The following is a 22049-nucleotide window of genomic DNA, read 5'->3' as shown; positions in this document are numbered from 1 at the left end:
GTTACACCCTCGCCAGTCCATCACAGGGCCAACAGACAGAGACAAACAACCATTCACACTCACGTTCATACCTACAGTCAATTTAGAGTATCATTCAGCCTCGTCCCCAAATTGCATGTCTTTGGATGGTGGGAGGAAGCCGGAGTACCCAGAGAGAACCCATACAGGCATGGGGAGAACATGCAAACTCCACGCAGAAAGATCCCGCACCCGAGCCGGGACTCGAACCCAGAACCTTCTTGCTGTGAGGCGACAGTGCTAACCACTGCACCACCTTGCAGCCCGCAAAATATATATGTCATGTAAAAGTACAAGTCCAACTTCACACAATGAATTGGTGCGTCTACACAACTGACATTGAGATAAGGAAAACAAATAGCCAGCACTCAATGTCCTTCATGTTCTGTTCATGAAGTGGGTCGCAAACAGTTTATGTGTTGTGAAGGCAAATTGCTTAAATGCATAGGTTATACACTTCATAAAAAGAACACAAACGCTATGTTAAATGTGAACAATAATTGCTCAAAGCCCAAAAATCAATAAGGTCCAAGCTTATTGATACTGGTAATGAGAAAGATTGTGATCCTGTAACACCATGCAATATATAAAAAAACATGCATATTTAGCATACGAATTGGGAAGATTACATACAATGCTTGATTTCTGGTTGGAATTTTTTGGAATAATGCTCTCAAAAAGCCAGATCTTATAAGATCATGGAAATTATAAAGCATTTCTGCTTTTATTTTATAAGTATTTATACCCACTGCACTGGAAGTGGTGTTGCAGACATCTGTTCCTGGATCATGCCTGACAAGACAGGCTCATGTTTCAACATTTTGAAAAGACTATTTTGGAAAATAAACAGGTGAGAAAAAAAGCAACATTTCTTTCATTCTGCAGTTTGTTACATCCCTTGTGGTTTTAGTGGCCATTGTTGATCTGTAAAGACTGAAGTGAAAGAAATGACAAGTGAAAGAGTCAGACCAGTCAGTGAGCATACATACACACACACGCACAGAATGGCATGCACATATACACTTCAAATGGAGCTGGAACATCTGTGAGACACCAGACCCGAGGATTGATTACAAGATGAGGAGGGGTCTGGTGAACACACTGCAAGTCATTTATCTCTCATAGCTGCCCATTGGTTTTAATTATGGTTTGCTCTTTCAAGATAGAAATAGTCATGCTTCAAAAACAAAGCTGTCCCTTTTGTGCTTCACCATTGTTTCTGTGGGACTCTGCACATGGGGGTAAGAGGCTCAAATATGTGTGCGTCTGTTTGTATGAAATCTCTGTTTGTCCTACCATCTCTCACCCTGCTTATCCATCTGTCTATTTGCATGAGCGCACCCACTTTTGTCATTGATGAGCATCTCTCCACGTGTATGTGTGAGTATGATTTGCCATGCATTTGCACAATTGGTGTGCCTTCTTTTCCCGGCACAGCTGCAACGGGCCTGGATTGATGTGTAACCCAAGCCGGCACTTTAAAGGGTGAGAGGCCTGGACAGACGTGGTCTTGCTAGTAGACCAGATGGGGCTTTATGATGAAAAGAGCATAATCCCCATGCAGGCATCACTTCCATCATTTGTTTCCACAAAGCCACAGCTTTTTTATTGCAAGAAATTATCTGTTTTTCTCTACAGTCCCAAACAGAGAAATCATTTTTTGTATCTTTCCTGCTTCATATGTTTTCCTTTTTTCTTTATCTTGATCAACCCAGTCTCCAATCCCTCACTTTCTTCATCTCTCGACATCTTCATCATTTCTCTTTGCCCACCCTCCCCCTTAACTCTTGAAGACTTGCAAATGTGGTATTAGCTAAAATTCAGAGAGCAGGCGAGAGATCTCTTTTTATCCACTAGGGTCCTACTGATGGAGCTACAGTGTGTGCATTGGAAATGAGTGCTGCACTGGGGCTGGTGAGCCCCCATGCCTCTGATTGGTATTCAATATACATGTCACTGCAGGACATGCTTGTTTGGGGCTATGGGCTTACTCGTTCTCTATCTCACTCAGTGTTCTCCCTTTCTCAACCTCTCCTAACTCCAGCCATAGAAAATGTGTTTCTTTGCAACCATCTCAAAGAAGACAGACAATTGGACTCACAGGCAATAAATAGGTTGGGCCACAGTTGTACTGTAAGAGTAGTTGCAATTCTTATTCTTGTATTAAGAGAAATGACTTTTAGACAGTATACCAAATTTTGATATATCCCCTTCTCCTTTACTGCTTGGTTAAAGGCTACATTGTGTTTTTTAGAAGACTTTATAGAAAACAGGTTTGCCTGTTTTCTTTGTACTTGAGGCTTTCTTGTGTGTAGAAACAGTGTGTAGGCTTCACTCTCTCCAATTTCCTTTTCTTCTCCCCCATTATAGTCTGTGCATATATCTTACTCTCATTATTTCAGTAGTAAAAATAATCTTCAGACAAAATAATTATTTACCCAGCAGCTCATTATCTTCCCATAGGGTGTTCTGTGCATATGTGTCCCAGTCTCTGAAATCTTCTCTGTTCTTCTAACAGAAAACTGTGAGATTCAGGAAGTGGGTCCTCCTGCAGTCTTTCAGTTGCATGTTTTGCTCATTCTCTGAGTTTCACTATGAGTCCAAGGGGAACAGAGAATGTATGTCTAGCAAGGGTAAGACTTACATCCCACTTGCATGAAAATGCCAGGGTGTGGACTTGCACACAAGGTGCTGTGTAAAGGAGAACTAATACAAGTGGCTGAAACATAAGGAAGCACTCATAGCCTCAGGAGGTCTTTGGCAGTGATGTATGATGTGCACCTGTGTTACCGGTAGGGATGTGCCGGTATGAGTTTTTGATGGTATGATAATCCTGGAAAAATATACCATGGTTTCATGGTATCATAATAGTGCAGACTTTTATGTGTTTTTTTGTTGTAAAATCGGGCACTTTCTCTTTAACAGATAATTTAAACAAAAAATCTTTTTAGCCATTGAACAAAATAATTTAATTTTTTCCTGCATACAATGTTTAATTTTAAACATTGGCAATTCATTACTTTTAAATAATTTTTTTTGTAAAATTGGGTGGACACTGTACGGTTAACCACGGTTTCAATGCTGATACAATACACGCACTCACATATACACACGCACACACACTAATGAAATAAGTCTCTTTTTGTTGGATGCTGCATCAATTCGCAGAGAGCAGAGAACAGCAGAAAGGAAACCCCCACATAAATGCTTAGTGGATCAAGTGAATTTTAGAAAAATAAAACACCATGTGCACTCCTTATTCTCAAAACAGACAGAAAAGGACAGAATTCAACCACAAATACCAAAGACAGAAACAAAGGGACAATCACCACATCAACAGAATCAAAACAAGTTTATAAAACTGGATTGGAAAAACACAATGTGTCGCACATGTTGGAAATTTCCGCTACACTGAGTACTGAAGTAAATAGTGCTGCAGCCGGAAAGTGGAGCTATTGTCTGTGTAAAAAAAAGCAACTCTTTGACTGAATGATTACCATGTTGACCCACTATCCTGCTCAAACTGGCTTTTATGATATCTGAAATATTCCCAAACTGTTGACTTCTTCTTTTTAGACTGGGGAAAAGTCCTAGGGGCTCCTCAAGTGCGCCTCACTCAGCCATTACCACGTTCACGACACAGTGACAGGACTGATCGCTCTCGAGTCCAGGCATGCAGCCTGGGGAGGGACTACAAACTGTGCAAGCAGCCAAGGCATTTTCTCTCTGAGATGTAGCCGATATTGTGATGAAGGTATGACTGCAAATCATAGTGGTTTTGATGATGTTTTTAAAACAGGACATACTGTGGAATCAGAACATTGCACATTCTTAGTTAAACTGTGCACCTCTTCCAAGTTTAGGATAAAATAATCATGTTGCAATTAAAAGCTAATAGAAAACAAAGAGTGCAGATATATAAGGTACAGTATCTTAATCTAGCCAGTGTTCAGTAACTATACATGAGACCATGGCTTGTTTATCAGTGTGTTGGTATGTGTCTTGACTGTTGTGTTTGTCACTGAGGGCAGCACAGTGGTGCACTGTCATCTCATGGCAAAATGGTTCCAGGTTCGAACCCTGGCTCGAACACGGGATCTTTCTGTGTGGAGTGTGCATGTTCTCCCTTTGCATGTGTGGGTTCTCTACAGTACCCAGAGTACCCAGAGCTCTGGGTACTTCGACTTCTTCCCACTGTCCAAAGACATGCAAGAGGGGAAGAGGCCATCTGGATACTCTAAATTGACCGTAGGTTTGACTGTGAGTGTGAATGGTTGTCTGTCTATATATGGTTGTCTGTCTATATATGTTGGATGATGGTGATTGATTGGCAACCCGTCCAGGGTGTACTCTGTCTCTCGTCTGAAAGCTGCTGGGATAGGCTCCCAGCCCCCGTGACCCTTAACAGGATAAGTGGAAGAAAATGGATGGATGGATGGATGGATGGATTCCCACATGAGCGAGCACCTGGCGACATTGGCAAAAAAAAAAAACCTCCCTTTTAACAGGAAGAAACTTCAGGCAGGACCACCGCAACTGTCACGGTCCCTGTCTCGTGCTTCCTGTTTTATTTTGTTGTCATGTCCTGTCTTCCTGACCTCCCTCCTGTGATTACCTTATGTGTCTCACCTGCGTGATTGCACCACCTGTGTCTTGTTTCCCCTCTTGTATTTAACCCGTGTGTTTTCCGCTGTTAGGTTGTTGGTCCATTGTCGTGTTTTCATGCCGTGTCGTGCTTTTTGCGTCCTGTCGTGCTTTTGTGTGATATTGTGCTCTCACTACAGTCTCTAGTCCTCATCCTCAAGTTATCCATCTCCAAGTCGTCAAGCTTCCAGCTCTCACGTCGGTCGTCAAGTCCCCCCGTTGTCTAATAAAAATCTCTTGCCCACCTTCCCACTGTCTGCACCTGGGTCTACTTCCCCCTCACACCTCCCCGTACGTAACAGCAACCCTTAAAAGGATAAGCGGTAGAAAATGGATGGATGTTTATCACTGTTTGAGAAGAATCAAGTGATTATTAGAATTTTTTGATTCCCTTGCTGCGTCAACTTCCCCCACTGTAAAAAAAATATTAGACAATTAATAATTTAAAGTAAACTAACTTTCCTACAACTACTGCAAAGAACACTTTATCTTTCGCCTTGATAATTATCAAAGGTAAATCATGACACAAATGAAGGACATACATATCAAGGAAATGCCTCTACTGCTGACACTAGTCAGACACTAATGGCCCTAAAATGTTCATTTATCATTATTGATGAACCTAAGAAAGAAAAGGTTTGCTTTAAAATCACTAAAAACAAGCAGAGTGCACAGTTCTCAACGCTAATGTGAAGTCAGCTAAACACAGGCAGTTGCACCGAGCCTTACATTGTCACAAAAGGTATCACTAACACTCCAGTACTGCAGTCAGCTGCTGAACCTGTGGTTCATTTGGCATGTATAGGTCAAGACTGCCCGTTCCCAAGATAGCTCTGGGTATTTCCCTGAGCCATCCTAGGACAGGATCCCACTCCTTTCTATGGAGAACCTGCAAACAATCAAACTATATATAACTATATATGGCATGAGCAGGGGGTGAGAAAAGTATTAAGATAACACCACCTGGGAATTTCATCTCCAGGAAATTACTAAAGGTAAATTTGGAGTTACTAAAGTCACACAGGTTTGTGAAATACCACAGGGCAAGAAACTGTTCCATTTTGAAAAAAGAACTTAGCAAAATTATTATCTCAAAATATTCAACAGAGAGCTTAAATATCACACACCAAAATTAAAACATCCTTTTATAGTCATTTAAAAAAAGTACTCAGGTGAGGGAATTAAGAAGACAGAGCTGGGACATATCACAGCAAAAGGGGAACCAAAAGGGGAAAGGGTTTGTAAACTAACCACCCATGACATTACACACCAACTAAAAAGGTCATAAATAGCACTAATAAACATAAAAAACACTACTGAATTCATATTGAGTTAATAAAAACTTGGGCAAAAGAGAAAACTATTCAAAAACAGTAGGATCCTTTAAGGTAAGCACATATGGCAAACAGAGTTTGTTATTGGAAGCCAAAAAAAAAAGTACTACACAACCCACAGCCCAACAGCTCCAATGGGGTTGTTGTAACTAAGAGCCAAAGAGACCCCAAAATCTAGAAAAGCCACAAGAGTAGCCAAAATACAGGGATTGGTGACAAAATGAGCAAAACAATTATCTGTGACATCACTCTGCCAAGCCACATTAACCTCACGGAGGACTGAAGGGTGAAAGCCTTAAAAGCCGTGGCTCTCACACACAGGGACTTGTAACCAAACCCAGGAGAGCTGGGAACACCCAGGATAGTTGGAACAATCAGTCCACCATGGGACAGGTGATCAGCCATACTATTTGGATGTAAGCATGAATCTAAATGGCTGCTGCACGAAAAGAGCTCAAAAAAGCAGCTAGGAGATTAGAAAGGAAGGAGAAAGTGCAAGGTATGGCTAAGCCTGTATATATACTTGGTGACCTTGCTGAGCATAGTTAAATACAAACTCAGACTATCACCCATCATGTCATTGCTATTTGCTTTTGAGGACTTTCCTCTTAAGTACAGCCGAACATAGTCTGAGAGGATTTATATGAGGAGATATTTGTGGGATGAGGGAAATGAGATGACTTTGTTGGTCAGCAGACTGTGGAACCTATGGATGTGCCAAGTCAAACTTCTTCCCCCCTTCAGCAGAGCGAAATGGAAGCAGGGCAGTGGTGTGGGCAAGTCAATACTCCTTTCTGAGAAACAATCGCTCCTCTCCTGCTGAAGTCTCAGGGCTTATCTGTTGGTTCCTTCTCATGGGCCTCCTTCCAGGTTTGCCTTGGCCCTGGTCCAGATGGCGGAAGTGAAGTGTAAACAGTTTACAGATCTGCAGTGGCTAGGGAGGGCTGAGGGCTTTAGCTGAGAGGAATGTAACCTGAACACAACTTTGCAGGGAGGCTACACTATGAGATGGAGCACTCCTGCATATTTTGTCAGACAGTAAACTGACCCAGCAGTTCAAGGGACAGGTGGCTGAAGAGAAAGAATACTTGACAGAGGTAATCATGTGAACTTTGTCTGGTGGAGGCATAAATGCCCTGAACTATAAACACCTGATATTTTATAGTTGATAACAGCAGGTACAAAATATCAGTTTACACAAAAATTGCACAATTTCTTGAAATAGAAGCAAAACTAGTTCTTCAAAGTGGCAACTCAGTTTGAGCCACCTGACCTGGACTGGACACACTCTTTTCTTTTAAAATCTGAACCCAGCCTGAGCCCAAATATTTCAAGCTGGAGCACTGCCCTTGTTATGAAAGGGTAGTATAGTCTAACTAAAATTAACTAGGAAAAGGCAACATTAAATTACATTAAATTTAAGAAGGATGATTACCAAGAAATTAACAGAGAAAGTAGGAAAAAAATAGGCTACAGAACCTGGAAAAGTGACACATTAACAGCTGAGTAAAATATCCCACAACCAAGGAGGAAATTTGTCAGAGTTAGGAAACTCATCAACTTATTCATCTCCTTGACCTACTCCTACTTGACCTTATCGTGGTGGAGGAGTTTGTGTTTCCCAATGATCCTTGGCGCTAAGTTGTGGGGGTTTTTATGCTCCTGATAGGGTCACCCAAGATAAACAGGTCCTAGGGAAGGGACCAGACCGACGACGCTGTCACACTGGCCACCAAGACACTTATTCATCCGTCTTTTTTGTAGCTCAGTCTGAGGTTTCAGACAGGGTATGGCAAATTGGGGGTCATTTTTAGCCCGGCAATATTCTTCCCCCGAGGGCACACTTATTGCCGCCTCCATTGCTATGTAAATCCAAGCTGTCAATGTGCCAGCTTGGTATGAAGTTTGCAGTGGTGTCGATGATGATGCAAACTCACAAACACAATGCTCGCTGATGCTGCTGGCAGCCAGGGTGGCGAACTGCTGTTTTGAAACTTATAGACTGTCACTGGGCAAAAATATTCTTCCGGCGCATTGTCACTTCAGCAAGATGAGCACCTTGGGGGCCACTGAGATCAGGGAGCTGCTAACATCAAGGCCGAGAGGACCACGGATAACCACCTCACAGGACTGTGAACGATGGCTTGTTGTATGAAAAGGTCGCAGAGGAACTTGGTCGATGTGGCTGTCGCCGAATGACGGAATGTCAACAGCAGCAGCAGCAGAGGGAGGTTGGACTGGGAACACTGCAAGGTTTGCCAGACTGTTATGAGGCTGAATATTCTCCTGACGTGCCTGTTGTACATCACTATTCACGTGCAACTTCGTACTGCATGTCACCTCACATGTTTATGCCCACACAAGTGGTGGCTATTCCCGCCTCTACCTTGCCACAAATTTAGCACATTCTCTGTCTAAAAAGGGCTAAAGATTTGCTCAGAAGACCCCAATGAAGACATACAACTTGGGCCAAGTTGTCCTTCACCAGAAGTGGGTCCCCCTCAGGTCTCTGGAGGCAGGTCTCTGGAGGCAGGGCTCAGCGGCGAGCACCTGGTAGTCAGGCCTGCTTTCATGGGGCCCAGTCAGGCACAGGCTGAAGAGGCGTCACGGGTCCCCCCTCCAATGGGCTTACCACCAGTAGGATGGGACAAGGACAGGGACAAAGAGGTCGGGTGCTATGTGAGATGGGTGGCAGGTGAGAGCAGAGACCTTGGCAGTCCGATCCTTGGCTGCAGAAGCTGGCTCTTGGTTCGTGGAATATCACCTCTATAGTGGGGAAGGAGCCTGAGCTGGTGCGTGAGGTTGAGAAGTTCTGGCTAGATATGGTCAGACTCACCTCAACACATGGCAAGGACCCTGGAATCAGTCCTTTTGAGGGGTTGGACTCTCTTCAGCTCCGGCATTGCCAGCAGTGAGAGGCGACGGGGGGGGGGGGGGGTAATACTTTTTGCCCCTCAGCTCAGTGCCTGTACATTTGAGTTTAACCCAGTGGATGAGAGGGTAGTCTCCCTCTGCCTTGGGGTAGGCAGATGGGTTGTTAATGTTGTTTGTGCATATGTGCCAAATAGCAGTTCAGTGTATCCTCCCCCCTCCTTTTTGGATGTCCTAGAGGGAGTACTGGAGAGTGCCCCCTCTGGGGATTCCCTTGTTCTACAGGGGACTTCAATGCTCACGTTGGTGACAACAGTGAGACCTGGAGAAGTGTGATAGGGAGGAATAGCCCCCCTGACCTGAACCTGATTGGTGCTTTGTTATTGGGCTTCTGTGCTTGTCAAAGTTTGTCCATAACAAACACCATGTTCTAGCATAAGGGTGTCCCCATCTGCACTTTGCAGGATCCGGTCTCTGCTTTTTGCGGACGATGTGGTCCTGCTGGCTTCATTAGGACCTAATTTCAGCTCTCACTGGATTGAGTGTGGAGCAGCCAGGATGAGAATCAGCACCTCCAAGTCAGAGTCCATGGTTCTTGCCCAGAAAAGGGTGGAGTGCCATCTCCGGGAAAGGGATGAGACCCTGCCCCAGGTGCAGGAGTTCAAGTACCTTAGGGTCTTGTTCACAAGTGAGGGATTGTGAGATCGACAGGCAGATTGGTGCAGCATCTACAGTGATGCAGGCTCTACATTGGTCCACTGTGTTGAAGAAGGAGCTGAACTGAAAAGCTAAGCTCTCAATTTACCCGTAAATCTCGGTTCCTACCCTCACCTATGGTCATGAGCTTTGGGTAATGACCGAAAGGACAAGATCATGGGTGCTGCCCCCATGACCCAACCCCGGATAAGCGGCAGAAAATGGATATATGGATCAGCTAATTCAGATGTGGAACCTTGCTGTTGAGCTCTATGTGATGTAAGATATATAGATAGATATATAGATACACAGTAGGTGCAGGTGAAATAGTTATCCACTACAGGAAAAAAAGACAAGTATTATACTCGTCACACTGCAGTGTCGGAACACTGCATGTTTCCTTGAGCTTTGTGTATATGTAGTGCACCTACACAAACACATGCATACACACACACACACACACACACACAATTAAATGTATTCAGAGTCATGTATGCATGTTTAACTGGTGTTGGTCATATGATGTGACCATACTGTTTATATTGTCTGGGAGTGAATGCTGTAACACTAAAACTCAGTGCAGCAAAAGGAGTTGGTGGCAACAAAGAGCTTTGAGGAAATAGACATGTATCTCCAAGGACACATACCACCCAGCAAATCAAAGAACCTGGAGGATGTGTTTGATGGGGAAACCTCACTGGTTTTCAAAGCAATATAGTCCAGCATCTCACAGCCCACCAAGGCCCGTGATAGAAATTCTAATACGTCCGCCTGTCAGTTAATTGAAGCCCCTTTCTGTCCCCAGGGGGACAGCAGGCTAGTCTTCAGAGAGCATCTTTGTCCTGCTGCATACTCGACATTAATCATTATTCCTCAATCACCTCCTCGATAACATCATTTATTGTTAAAGTGTGCGTTGTTACCAATGTTTTGTTTTGGGAGAAGACATTGAAGTTTGACAGGGAGAGTGATCACAGCTATTCACATATTCATTTATATCATATCTGACCACCTTTGGGGATGTTTGTGTGTTGGCTGAAGGGATGTTTGGTTGTCAGTGCTATTGTATTTGATCATGGGGGACTCAGAATCTGTACCTTTGTTAGCCTACAAAACAACAGAATATAAAGTAGAGGACATGAGAAGGACACTAGAAAGTATAAGGCACTGCACATTCTTAATGTGTTTTTCTGCAGCTAGAAACACTCACATGCATACAAGCACATGCAGCAGTCCTGTCACTCTACTGAATTGCCACCCTTCCAGGGAGACAGGATATCTTCCAGATAGACAGGAAGTAAGTACTGTCTGCGTGTGAAGTTTGCAAACATGAAGATGTGATGAGCAATGGCAGATGATTTGAGCTCTGCCATGTTCCTACATTTGGCAGTTGAGGCACACAGTGTAAACACTTGATCTCTGGAAAGGTTTAGCTTATCATGCACGTATCACATTTATCTTGTCTGGGAGGATATTTGACAAGCACAATCCGATTTTTTTCAGCTTGATGTGGCTGTTTAGAGGATGATGGTGCAATTCCTGACAGTCTTACGATATCTTGATGAATAGTATTAAATGAATATTGTAGCATATATACAGCTGTGTCAGCCTGTTCTATGGATTTATTTAATACAAGTGAGGAATTTGAACAGGTTGCCTTTCTCACCATGGTTCAGTGCCACACTGTGCAGCATTTCCATACTTTCCCAATTTGTGCCTGTGACCTCCTATCTCCAGACCAAATGACTGGTTAGGACATTGAAAGGGAAATTGCATGCATTCCTCCATAATCGAAAGAGGTATTTACATATGCTCTCTAAATAATTATGTGGTCCAACCCGGGAGCATCCAATGAATTTTTCACAAAGCAGTTTCTGCTATTTACATTCCTAAAATGTAATGTGGTTTACTTATGCAGCTGGATGGTGCAAATCAAAGCATTCATTCCAGAGGAGTCAGTGTAGGCAGAGAGAGAGAATGAGAGACAGGAAGATGGGGGGGCTCAAAGCATACAAGGTCAATCTTGAGGGTCACTCTCTCATTGCCTGTGTGACTACATAACTGGCAATTGACTTTTTAATCAGGAGGGGCTTCATTAAATATGCAGTTTAATAATAAGTGTTATCATGGGTCCTTTTTTGTTTCTGCCCTATGTTTTAGTCCAGAAACATCTAAAGCAAGCTGTGTATTAAATAATGATGTGGCTGCTGCTGCTGCCGGCTTTCCTTTGGCTTCATGTTTTGCCTCTGAAATACAAAATGACAGACAACCATTTCCCTCTAAGGCTCACTCATAAAAGCCTTCCCTCTGCTAGAATTTTCCTCTGATTGGATCAAAGCTTTGACCTGTGTTGCCAGGTGACCTTTGCTGATCTCACTGGTGCCTCCAGAGTGAGGACCGTTGCTAGGGCACCTGGGAATTGCTTCATCGGAGGTGTATTCATTGGCTGTCACTAAGCCCTTGTCTGTTTGATGTCACCTCTGACACCAGTCTCTGTAGCCATTGCAAAGGATATCTTACACCTCTGTTGGGCTGTGAATAATAAAATATATCTACCTGTCTCTGGCTACCCAATGATGAAATGCCCCATTCTCAGGATGATGTGTTCCTCCTGTGTGTTCCAGGCTACAAAGTGGTCAGCCTTGGGAGAGAGCTGTCGACGAGTAGGCTCAGCTGGCAGTGCCCAGGGCTCCCATGACTCAGGGAGATGCCTGAAGTGGAGCCTCGAGGATGCTGAAAGATGACAGGGGACAGCTGGAGAAGGGGTGGTCTAACTGGAAAATATGATTCCACAGTCAAACGTGAGCAACATCAAGTGTTCCTTCTTTCTGTTTTGTTCAGGCACTAAGCATTAAGATGCTCTGTATCCATCCATCCAACCATCCCTCCATTTTCTTCTGCTTATCTTGTTAAGGGTCGCAGGGGGGCTGGAGCCTATAGAATTTTTCAAATATATTAATAGTATCACCATGCTTACTTTAAGAACATCCCTCTTATTTGATATCTAAATGCTTTTCAAAGTCCACAGGATTTGATTCAGGTTCTAGAGACATGTTTCACCTGTAATCCAAAAAGCCTCTCTCATTCTGTATGCAAACAAAATCTTCCATCAAAAATAAACCAGTATTTCATATATTTAACCACCACACTCAGTGAAGACCTGAGCCCACTCTTGCTCTGATTGGATCTTGCTTCACGTCTAAACTAAGCACCAAGTACAGAAGCAGAGTAGGGCCCTCTGGGAAGGCACTCTTGGTATATCCAGTCCCCTCCTTGGTGGAAAAATAAGGCCCTTATACCCAATATTTTGCCAAATTAATTAAAACGTTGAGATGACAGTCCAGTGCCAATTGGAGCAGCAGAAACTGTCAGTGGACACAGCAGCAGAACAATCTGCTCGGGTGCTTCCAGAACCATGTCTCACCAGTGTTTCAGGTATTTCAGCAACTACAATTTGCTCCATCTCAGCTTCCACTTTCAGAAGTATAGGAAGAAATTTAACACAATGGCATGTAGGCTCCACTGACAACTGGTGGTTGTATTCTGGTGGTGTATTTACAGTGTGACACAGCCACACCAGGGCAGAATTATTTAACCTCTTGTTGGGGTCACATGTTATTTACCCTGCTGATCACATGTGAGTCATTAGGTCACATGAGTCAAGAGGAAGCCTTTCTCAAGTGGGATATCTGGGCTGTATTGCAAGCGGTTATTATGAAGTAAGAAGATCCCAACAAAAATGTGGGAAAAGTCTGTGTTTGTTTCAGACAACGTGGGACACATTATATGTCTAAAGCTGAGAGGTAGTTTAACATGTTTTAGATAGAGGGAATGATATTTAAGTCGAAATAATACATTTTTGTCGGAAAACCATCAGACATGCATGACAGATCAGAGCAGCGAATGTCTGTGAATCTTAATATTTCTGGAGAGGATCATTGACAATAAACATTTAGGTTTTTTTTATGGTACATAAAATTAGTGATAAGCTTGCATTCGGAAACTTTGGCTGCCAAAAGATGCAGCACTGTAATCTCACATTTTACCAAAAGAGCTGCTTCTTTCAATAGTATTGACAGCCATATTCTGAGCCATTTAGCCTGAAACTCCCCTTTGGACTGCTGCTTTACCTCAGTTACATCATCACATGTGAGGAACTTTCATGTTGTCGCCTTCTTTATTTCTGTCTTTCTCCATTATCTGTCTTTGTCATTGCCCGCCTCTCCTGCTCTCTTTCCCCCCAACCGGTCAAAGCAGAAGGCCATCCCCATTGAGCCTGGAGCTGCTCAAAGTTCCTGCCTGTTAAAAGGAAGGTTTTGGTCTCTGCTGTAGCAGGATGTGCTTGCTCATGGGGAATTGTTGGGTGTAAATTCATTGAAGGAGTGTGGTGCTAGACCTGCTCTACTTGTAAAGTGTCATGAGATAACTTTTGTTGTGATTTGGCACTATTCAAATAAAACTGACTTGATTTGACCTGACTTCTTAAGCTAATCACTTAAGTTCTTTTTTCAAGTCTTTCAGAAAATACAAAAAAACCCGGATACAAAATATCATAAGGAATTGATTTAGGCAAAAAAAATTATCAAAAAAAGACTAAGGTAATTGGTTAAAGAAGATGGCAATATTGATGTTGATAATGTTGGCATCTCTTGCACTGTCTTACCTTCTTATGCTTTGTTGCATCAGTCTTTTTGGGTATCATGCGTTTCCTTTTTTAGTAGGTTCAACTTCAGCGGATTATTTACTTAAATCTGATAAAGCAACACAGCTAGTGAGAGATACAGCTGCAGTGGGGCCGCACTGAGAGAATAAGCTCACTGAGTTTCTTTGTATTGGTTGTTGTCCTTCATTACAGTTCTTTTTAGTATTCCACAGTGCCACACCAAACGTCAGGCCCTGAGAGACAATCAAAATGGTTGACATCATCTCATGCATCTCATGGACATGGACAGGGGATACAAATTTTGTGCACTTCCACGCAAAGAGGGACACCTTTTGAAGATTTTGTATTTAGGAATGGCAGACATCTTCCCCATTGTGTGACTGGGCATAAGATAGTGTTTGTTAGAATTTTGCAAATATTCTTTGTTTGCTCTGTAGATTTTATGGTTTTGACAAAGGTTCAATTTTGATACCCACATATTTTACATGTGTTAAAATGTGATACTTCTCCCCCTCAGTTGTTGTGGACATGTTCTAAGCCCCAAGGTGCGAGTTGTGATAACTGCCACCTTAGGCACTAGTTGCCTTCATAGAGAACTTAGATATATACCTTGAAGACTGAGATTCTTCACTGATTCTTACTTTGTCAGTGTATTTTTTTGTCTCACTGCTCATATGATCCTTTGCATGTCCATATTTTAATATTTTACAGATATTTTTATTGATTCCAGTGCTCTCCTTTTTGTGAACTTCTTGCTGTTAATTATTGTAACCAGTTCATTTTTCCTGTCCTTTTTTGCCGACAGACCTCTGGCATGTCAGGCTTGGCTCAATAGATCATTGGAAAGTAATTAGACCACAACTGAGGGATGAAAAATAGGTCAACACTTTAAGATGTCAATCATTGCAAATAGGTCTCAAGGATTTGTCAAGTGCCCATCCATTCATGCATAGATGATTAGATGCACAGTAAGTAGAGGATGAGAAGATGTGTTTAGCAGCTGCGAGGAGAATGTTGTGGTTTTGCTCAAAGTATTGGTGTTTCCATAGATGATGTAGGTCTTTACATTATCTGGCCAGAGACAACTGGGCTGCCATTTGGCTGATGATGTGACATATTATTTGTCTGAATTTAGATGCAAACACACCATCAAGGATTTGGGTTCAGAAAATTGAGGGAGAGGACACAAATTCAGAAGAGCTCAAAATGACATCTCAGACTAAGTAAATGGTGATGATGGGTGTTTCCAAATAGAAAGGAAAGCTCCTTACACAGACACGACAAGTGCTGAAGGGATGATAGAGTTTTGTTGGCAACAATAGAAGTGAGCATCAACATGGTTTCCTTCCACCATTTTACAATTGATTTTGAATTATTAAAGAAAATAAGCTCTGTTACATGTTCCTCATTAAGTCTCAATGTCTTCAATCCTTTAACATTTCCAGGCTGCATCTGCCATGTGCATCTGTGTATCATTGTTGGTCCTCAATCAAGTGCCATGTTAAAGGTATTGGCAAACAAAGGAAAATAAAAGGTAAATGACATCATCACATTTGTTGCAGTGGCTAGTCCAGCGTTAAATGTCATTCCAGAGAGAAAAGTTTTATTTTTGGTCTTCAGATCTCTTCTAGTTCCCTTGGGATAATGAATATAATATCTGATACAACCAAATTAGTTTGTCTGCAGAAAAAAAATTAACGTTTATATTTTTCTGATGAACTGTAAAAAACAAAACAAAAAACAACAACAAAACTTTGAAGGACCTTAGCTTATATCACCAGATGTCAGAAAAAAATATAAATACAAATTGAAAACAATTCCAAAGTTGACTTCAATTCAGGAGCAGAGCTGCAACTCAAATATGTTTATGCCCAAGAAGTAAAATTAATTAAGCTTAGCCCTCAAAAAGGCCAATGTAGATTATTAACGACATTGAGGTAATAGTAAAGAAACTATTCATGGGTCAGCTTATGATTTATACATTTTACATACTGTTACTTTTTTGGATAATTGGTTGGGGTGATTTCAGTGAAGGAATACTACTTTCTAATGTTTCAGTTTGAGGCAAATGTAGAGAGAAATAGAATGAAATGTAGACAAGTACCTTTGGATGAATTTGTATCATAAATTAAAAATCTAGCAGGTAATGCATGAAAGAGTCTGGTATATCCTGTGGGTTGATGAGGGGATAAGGCACATGTGAGCTTGTGAGCATTGCTATTAAATGTCAGGTGGAAGTAATGAAGTCCATTGGTTTCTAATGTCAGATGGAGAATATTGCAGGAATATGAGGCAAAATGGCAGTTGAAGTGAAAGGGACATGGTCATGATTTAACCACCAGGTTTCGGATTTCCTGTACCGGTTTGAAATCATCATGAAATCAGTAATAAAACAGATGACTGTACAGTAAATAAGTACTGGAAGGAATGATGGTGGCTCTGTGATGGTTTCCATAGAAATCTCTGTTTTCATGGAGCACATGTGGGTGTCAGGCATCATCTGCTGGAGATGATTGTGGTCTGAGAATATCTGTGAGCTGATCCAGCCTCCACCATTTTGCCACCATATGTCTGTTCTCAATGTTTGCAACAATCTGAATCCTAATTAAGCAAGCAAACCAGGGACATGCTTTGCTCAGTACCTAGAGATAGGTTTTAGTATTTGGCTTGTGTCCAAGGCAAAGCTGTACTCTTCTTGCACTCCTCTTGGCTTTCTTTTTTTAAGCCAACCTCTACCCATCTCTTTACCTACCTCTCTCTTCCCCCACCCATTCTTTCTGCCTCCCTCAAAGCTGGTTGGAGATGCATTTTTCATCCTTGGACTGCACACAGAAATGCTTGGTGCCCTGGCGTCAGCACTTCCTGCCACTACTGCTCCTGTTTCACTTATACATACATACTTAAATGCATACACATACAGACATAAACCCCCAAATCCCATGGAAGGGACACATAGATGATAGTGGAGGCTAAATCTGCTAAATCTGCCAAAGTCAGGAATGTATTTTCATTAAAAGAATTTTTTTTAATTGCGGCATGGTGGTGCAGTGGTTAGCACTGTCACCTCACAGCAAGAAGGTTCTGGGTTCGAGTCTAAAATCCCAATTCCTCTGCTGGTCACCTGGCAGATTGAGGAACGTGTGTGTGTGTATGTATCCCTGTGTGTGTGTGTGTGGGGGGGGGGGGGGGTGCATGTATGTGTGACTTTTACCACTATAGCCATCATCCCTCCAGTTCTCCCATTATCCAGTCTAGATTTATTTCTCACCATGGTCAGTCTCAAAGTGAGGTAATTACTAACCAAAGAAACAGGACTGCCAGAAGGAAGCTAATCAGAATACACACACCATCCACTGTCCTAAATGTGACTGCCAGTGAAGAGCTACATTATCGCTTTCCACCGCCTACAGTTAGGTACTTCATTGTCTTTCTTTACTTATGCAGAATAGGTATTTATGCTTATTTTTTGTCAGTAATTGGTGAAATTTTGAAATGTATAAAAGTTAATAAAGACTATCAGTTAGTCACACAAGTCAAAATACAGTAAATCCATCCATCAATCCGCTTATCTTGTTAAGGGTCACAGGAGGACTGGGCGAAAGGCGGGGTTCACCCAGGACTTGTCACCAGTCCATCACAGGGCCAACACATATAGACAGACAACCATTCACACTCACAGTCACACCTACAGTCAATGTAGAGTATCAATCAGCCTCGTCCCCTCTTGCATGTCTTTGGACTGTTGAAGGAAGCTGGAGTACCCAGAGAGAACCCACGCAGGCACAGGGGGAACATGGAGACTCCACACAGAAAAATCCCGTGCCTGAGCCAGGACTCGAACCTGGAACGTTCTTGCTGTTAGGTGACAGTGCTAACCACTGCACCATCGTGCCCCCAAAATAAATAATTTATCTAAATTTTAATGAAAGATGATGGCAAACATATGAACATATAAGTATAAGTAACCTGTAATTTTATTTTTAATTCAAATCAAAAAGGCAAGTTAGTATGAAGGAATCAGATTCTGGAAAACTAAGATGTTAAATTGACTGTCATCTTACACCCATTATTCCTAAACTGGGTACCCCTGGGTGGTACATGTAATAAAAAGCTGTGTTTTTCTCACCTGAATTCTGTGAAGAACCAGTCCCTCTGTTCCTTAGAGCGACCCTGACCCTGATCCATCTCATTCCACACACCCCAAGGCACAAAGTACTCACCGATCAGAGGAAGTTTAGGGCTTGGTGTCTTCTGGAGATTGTCTTCTATACGTTCAGTTCCTCTTGGTTCAAGAAAATAAGGCCCAACTCATACAAATCTGGATAAATGATTAAAACAATCACTCTCCCCATCACTGGAAGCAGCAGAAACTGTCTGTCCTTACTGTCAAAACTATCTGCTCCAGGGATTCTGTACTGTGTCTGACAGAGCTAGCCTAAATATTTGTGCTAGGCTAGCCACTGTGGTGCTAACACCATTTGTGGAGGACACAATTGGAGGTTGGTGGGGGGTAGGATGGTAGTAGGACTGGTAGTTTGGATACCAGTGTCAAATTGAGTGAAGGTAAATATGATTACTGTTTTGCTCTGATTTCAGCTAATACAAGTCCTATTTGCCTGTGTAAGTCACAGTGACCTATGAGTATTAAAATGATACTAGAATAATAAATTGAAAAATTCTTATAGCAGCTTTTATGCTTAGGCTATGTAATTATGTGACAGTGGATGGTATTGAGATTTGTATTGTATTTGGTGGCAGTGATGGGCAGCTTCACTTACTTGTTGACTAGAATAAGTCTGGTGACTATGAAATGTTATCAGAGGGACAGAAAAACAGTTCAATGTGTGACTATAAGCACAAGTTCCAAAGTTTTAATATTTCAGCACAATTCAACTCTTTCTAGAATTTTAAGAAGCTAGTATTTGATATGTTGTTTTTTGAGAATTGCACATCACAAGATTTTCATAAACTTTTGTTTAAAAATGATCCCCATTTTTACTTGGTTTAGTGAATCCATCCCATCTTATGAAAAAAAAATCTGTTTTGATTTTTCCTTTGGTGATAATGAACTGTTTTCGGTGAGCATAGGTTTACAATAACAAGCCAAAATAATAAATTACAAAGACAAGATTCAATTTATAACAAACCAGATTTATTCTTTCCCCTTTGCAATACTGTATCTGTGTTCCAGCAATGATCAGATCCTGTATTTCAGTGAGTCTTGCTCTCTTTCTTTCTCCCTCTTTTTTTGTTTAGCACTTTATCTGTCCTGGCGGCACGGTGGTGCAGTGGTTAGCGCTGTCGCCTCACAGCAAGAACGTTCCAGGTTCGAGTCCTGGCTCAGGCACGGGATCTTTCTGTGTGGAGTCTCCATGTTCCCCCTGTGCCTGCGTGGGTTCTCTCTGGGTACTCCAGCTTCCTTCAACAGTCCAAAGACATGCAAGAGGGGACGAGGCTGATTGATACTCTACATTGACTGTAGGTGTGACTGTGAGTGTGAATGTTTGTTTGTCTCTATGTGTTGGCCCTGCGATGGACTGGCGACCTGTCCAGTGTGTACCTTACCTCTCGCCCGTAGCCGCTGGGATAGGCTCCCACCCCCCTCGTGACCCTTAACAGGAATAAGTGGAAGACAATGGATGGATGGACTTTATCTGTTCCACACAACCCACTTAGGCTGTGTACTATCCCCTAACAGACTTCAGGTCAAAATAAATTTATCAGTCAATATCATTCTGGGGCTTGGATAATCCCTGCCTGCGTGTTATAAATTGCTGAGATCCACTTATTTCTAAAAGCTGACTCAGTCAGATGAATAGACCCACCGGGCCTTTTTTGGTGACTCCTCCCATGCTGCTCTGCCCTTGATCTGCCCAGGGTGGTGACTGCACGTAGGGACCACCCCTGGATTAAAGGAGCCTATTGCACCCTTGATCAGTAGGAACCAATTTATGTATGACTTCAAACTTACACAAGCATGCACAGAGAAATTAAGGAACATCATTGTTTTGAATAAAACAAGAATATGAGTATATTATTCAATGAATTTGAAGAAATGCATTGCCATGTCCTTACAAATCTAGATATAAAGATATTAAAACACAAAATATCTGTGCATCACAATGCAAAAATTCCAAAATTTGAAAATTAGAATGAGTAAAAAAAAATAAATGATATGACCTCGTGAAACATCCCCTGTCAATCTGCTGTTGTCTTACATCTTTGGAAGGCAAGAACAACTGAAATGAAAACTGGCTCCGTTGCCTCATGGGTGTTGGTGGGGGGGGGGGGGGCTGGGACACTGTTTAGTGTGTGTTTTTAGTGTTTTTAGTGCTGCTAATGTGTTGCTCTGCTGAGCAAACATAATAGGGTCTTCGCCAGAAGTACCTTCTGGCTCAGGCCCTAATAAGTAGGGGCAGTAGGGAAGGATAAGGATGAAGGTGAGTCAGGGGGGACAAAAATAAGAGACACAGAAAGATGCTGCACAAAGTTTAAAAGAAGCAAGGGGAAGGGCAGAAAAGAGAGGGGAGGGTGGGTGTTTTTCCATTTAGTGTTGTTTCTTTACAAAATAGCATTATACTCTGTGCTAAGCTGATAGCAATGCTAATGGTACATGAAAACACATAATACATGCATACACACACGCTCTCTCACACACTCTCTCTCTCTCTCACTGTATCTCTCTCCTGGCTTGCTATATGTGGCAATCACCATGGTAACAGAATGTACAGAACACAATTGGGGTGGGATATTTTTAAGTTTCAAAGACACGGAAACAACAGCGGACAACAAAGGGAGGAAGAGAACTGAGGAGAAGGAATAGGAGTTACACCATTCTAAGTGTAAGCAGATGGACATGACAGTGATAGTGTGTTTATGTGTGTGTGCGTGTGTTTATATGTGTGTGTAGGTTTGTGTGTGTGTGTGTTTGTGTGTGTGTATGTTTTAGAGGGAAAGGATAAGGGATGGGGGTGGGGTGGGGAGTCTCCAAGGTCAAAGACCAGATCCATTGGTATGAGGAAAATGAAGAAGGGAGGGCAGGTGAAAGTACCTTTGTGTCTTAAATTAAGAGAGATATTAATATATATATATATATATATATATATATATATATATATATGTATGTATGTGTATATATATATATATGTATGTGTATATATATATATGTATGTATGTGTATATATATATGTATGTATGTGTATATATATATGTATGTATATATATATATATATATATGTATGTATGTGTATGTATGTATGTGTATGTATATATATGTATATATGTATATATCTGTATATATCTGTATATGTGTGTGTGTGTGTGTGTGTGTGTGTGTGTGTGTGTGTGTGTATATATATACACACACACACACACACACATATATAGGGGCAGCATGGCTCAGAGGTAGAGTGGCTGACTAGCAACTAACTGAAGGGTCACTGGTTTTGGTCCTCACTCAGGTGACTATGTTGAAGTATTTTTGAGCAAGATACTGAGCCCGTAATTGCTCCTGAGGGCCCTGCAACAGACCCATCCAGGGTGTACCCTCCCTCTCGCCCAATGTCAGCTAAGCTAGGCTCCAGTGACCCCCCACGACTCTCAACAGATATAGGTATGGCCTTCTAGCATAAGAAATAATACCCTTCATGGAAGAAAGGGATAGAACATAGGCAACAAGGATAGAAGTTAGCCAGCTTGCAGAGCTGAAGTGAGGAAATATGGTGAATAAAGGCATGCCCTGGAAATACACCAAGCTATCCATACCAGAGGCACTTCAAACTACCAAACAAAGGCTAACACCTCTGGCACCAGACTGAAGAGAT

The 22049-nt window shown here is 42.1% G+C and overlaps 1 protein-coding gene across 2 annotated transcripts in view; it reads left to right on the top strand.

Moving 5' to 3' along the window:
- LOC147257027 (axin-2-like) overlaps positions 1-22049 on the top strand; it is a 100440-nt gene that overhangs the window by 7658 nt on the left and 70733 nt on the right. The window contains exons 1-3 of one of the 2 annotated variants that reach the window (XM_086210754.1): positions 3751-3772; positions 12188-12364; positions 19483-19704. The gene's annotated coding sequence lies outside the window, so the exon portion shown is untranslated. Of the gene's footprint in view, positions 1-3750; positions 3773-12187; positions 12365-19482; positions 19705-22049 lie in introns of those variants that run through there. The other variant, XM_086210755.1, reaches the window with a different exon arrangement.

The sequence above is a fragment of the Aulostomus chinensis genome, chromosome 8 (genome assembly GCF_037954235.1).
Source record: "Aulostomus chinensis isolate RoL2024-O1b breed Wild chromosome 8, RoL_Achi_v1.0, whole genome shotgun sequence".
Lineage (NCBI taxonomy): Eukaryota > Metazoa > Chordata > Actinopteri > Syngnathiformes > Aulostomidae > Aulostomus > Aulostomus chinensis.
The sequence above is the reverse complement of the archived record's forward strand: the minus strand, read 5'-3'. Positions and strand labels throughout refer to the sequence as shown.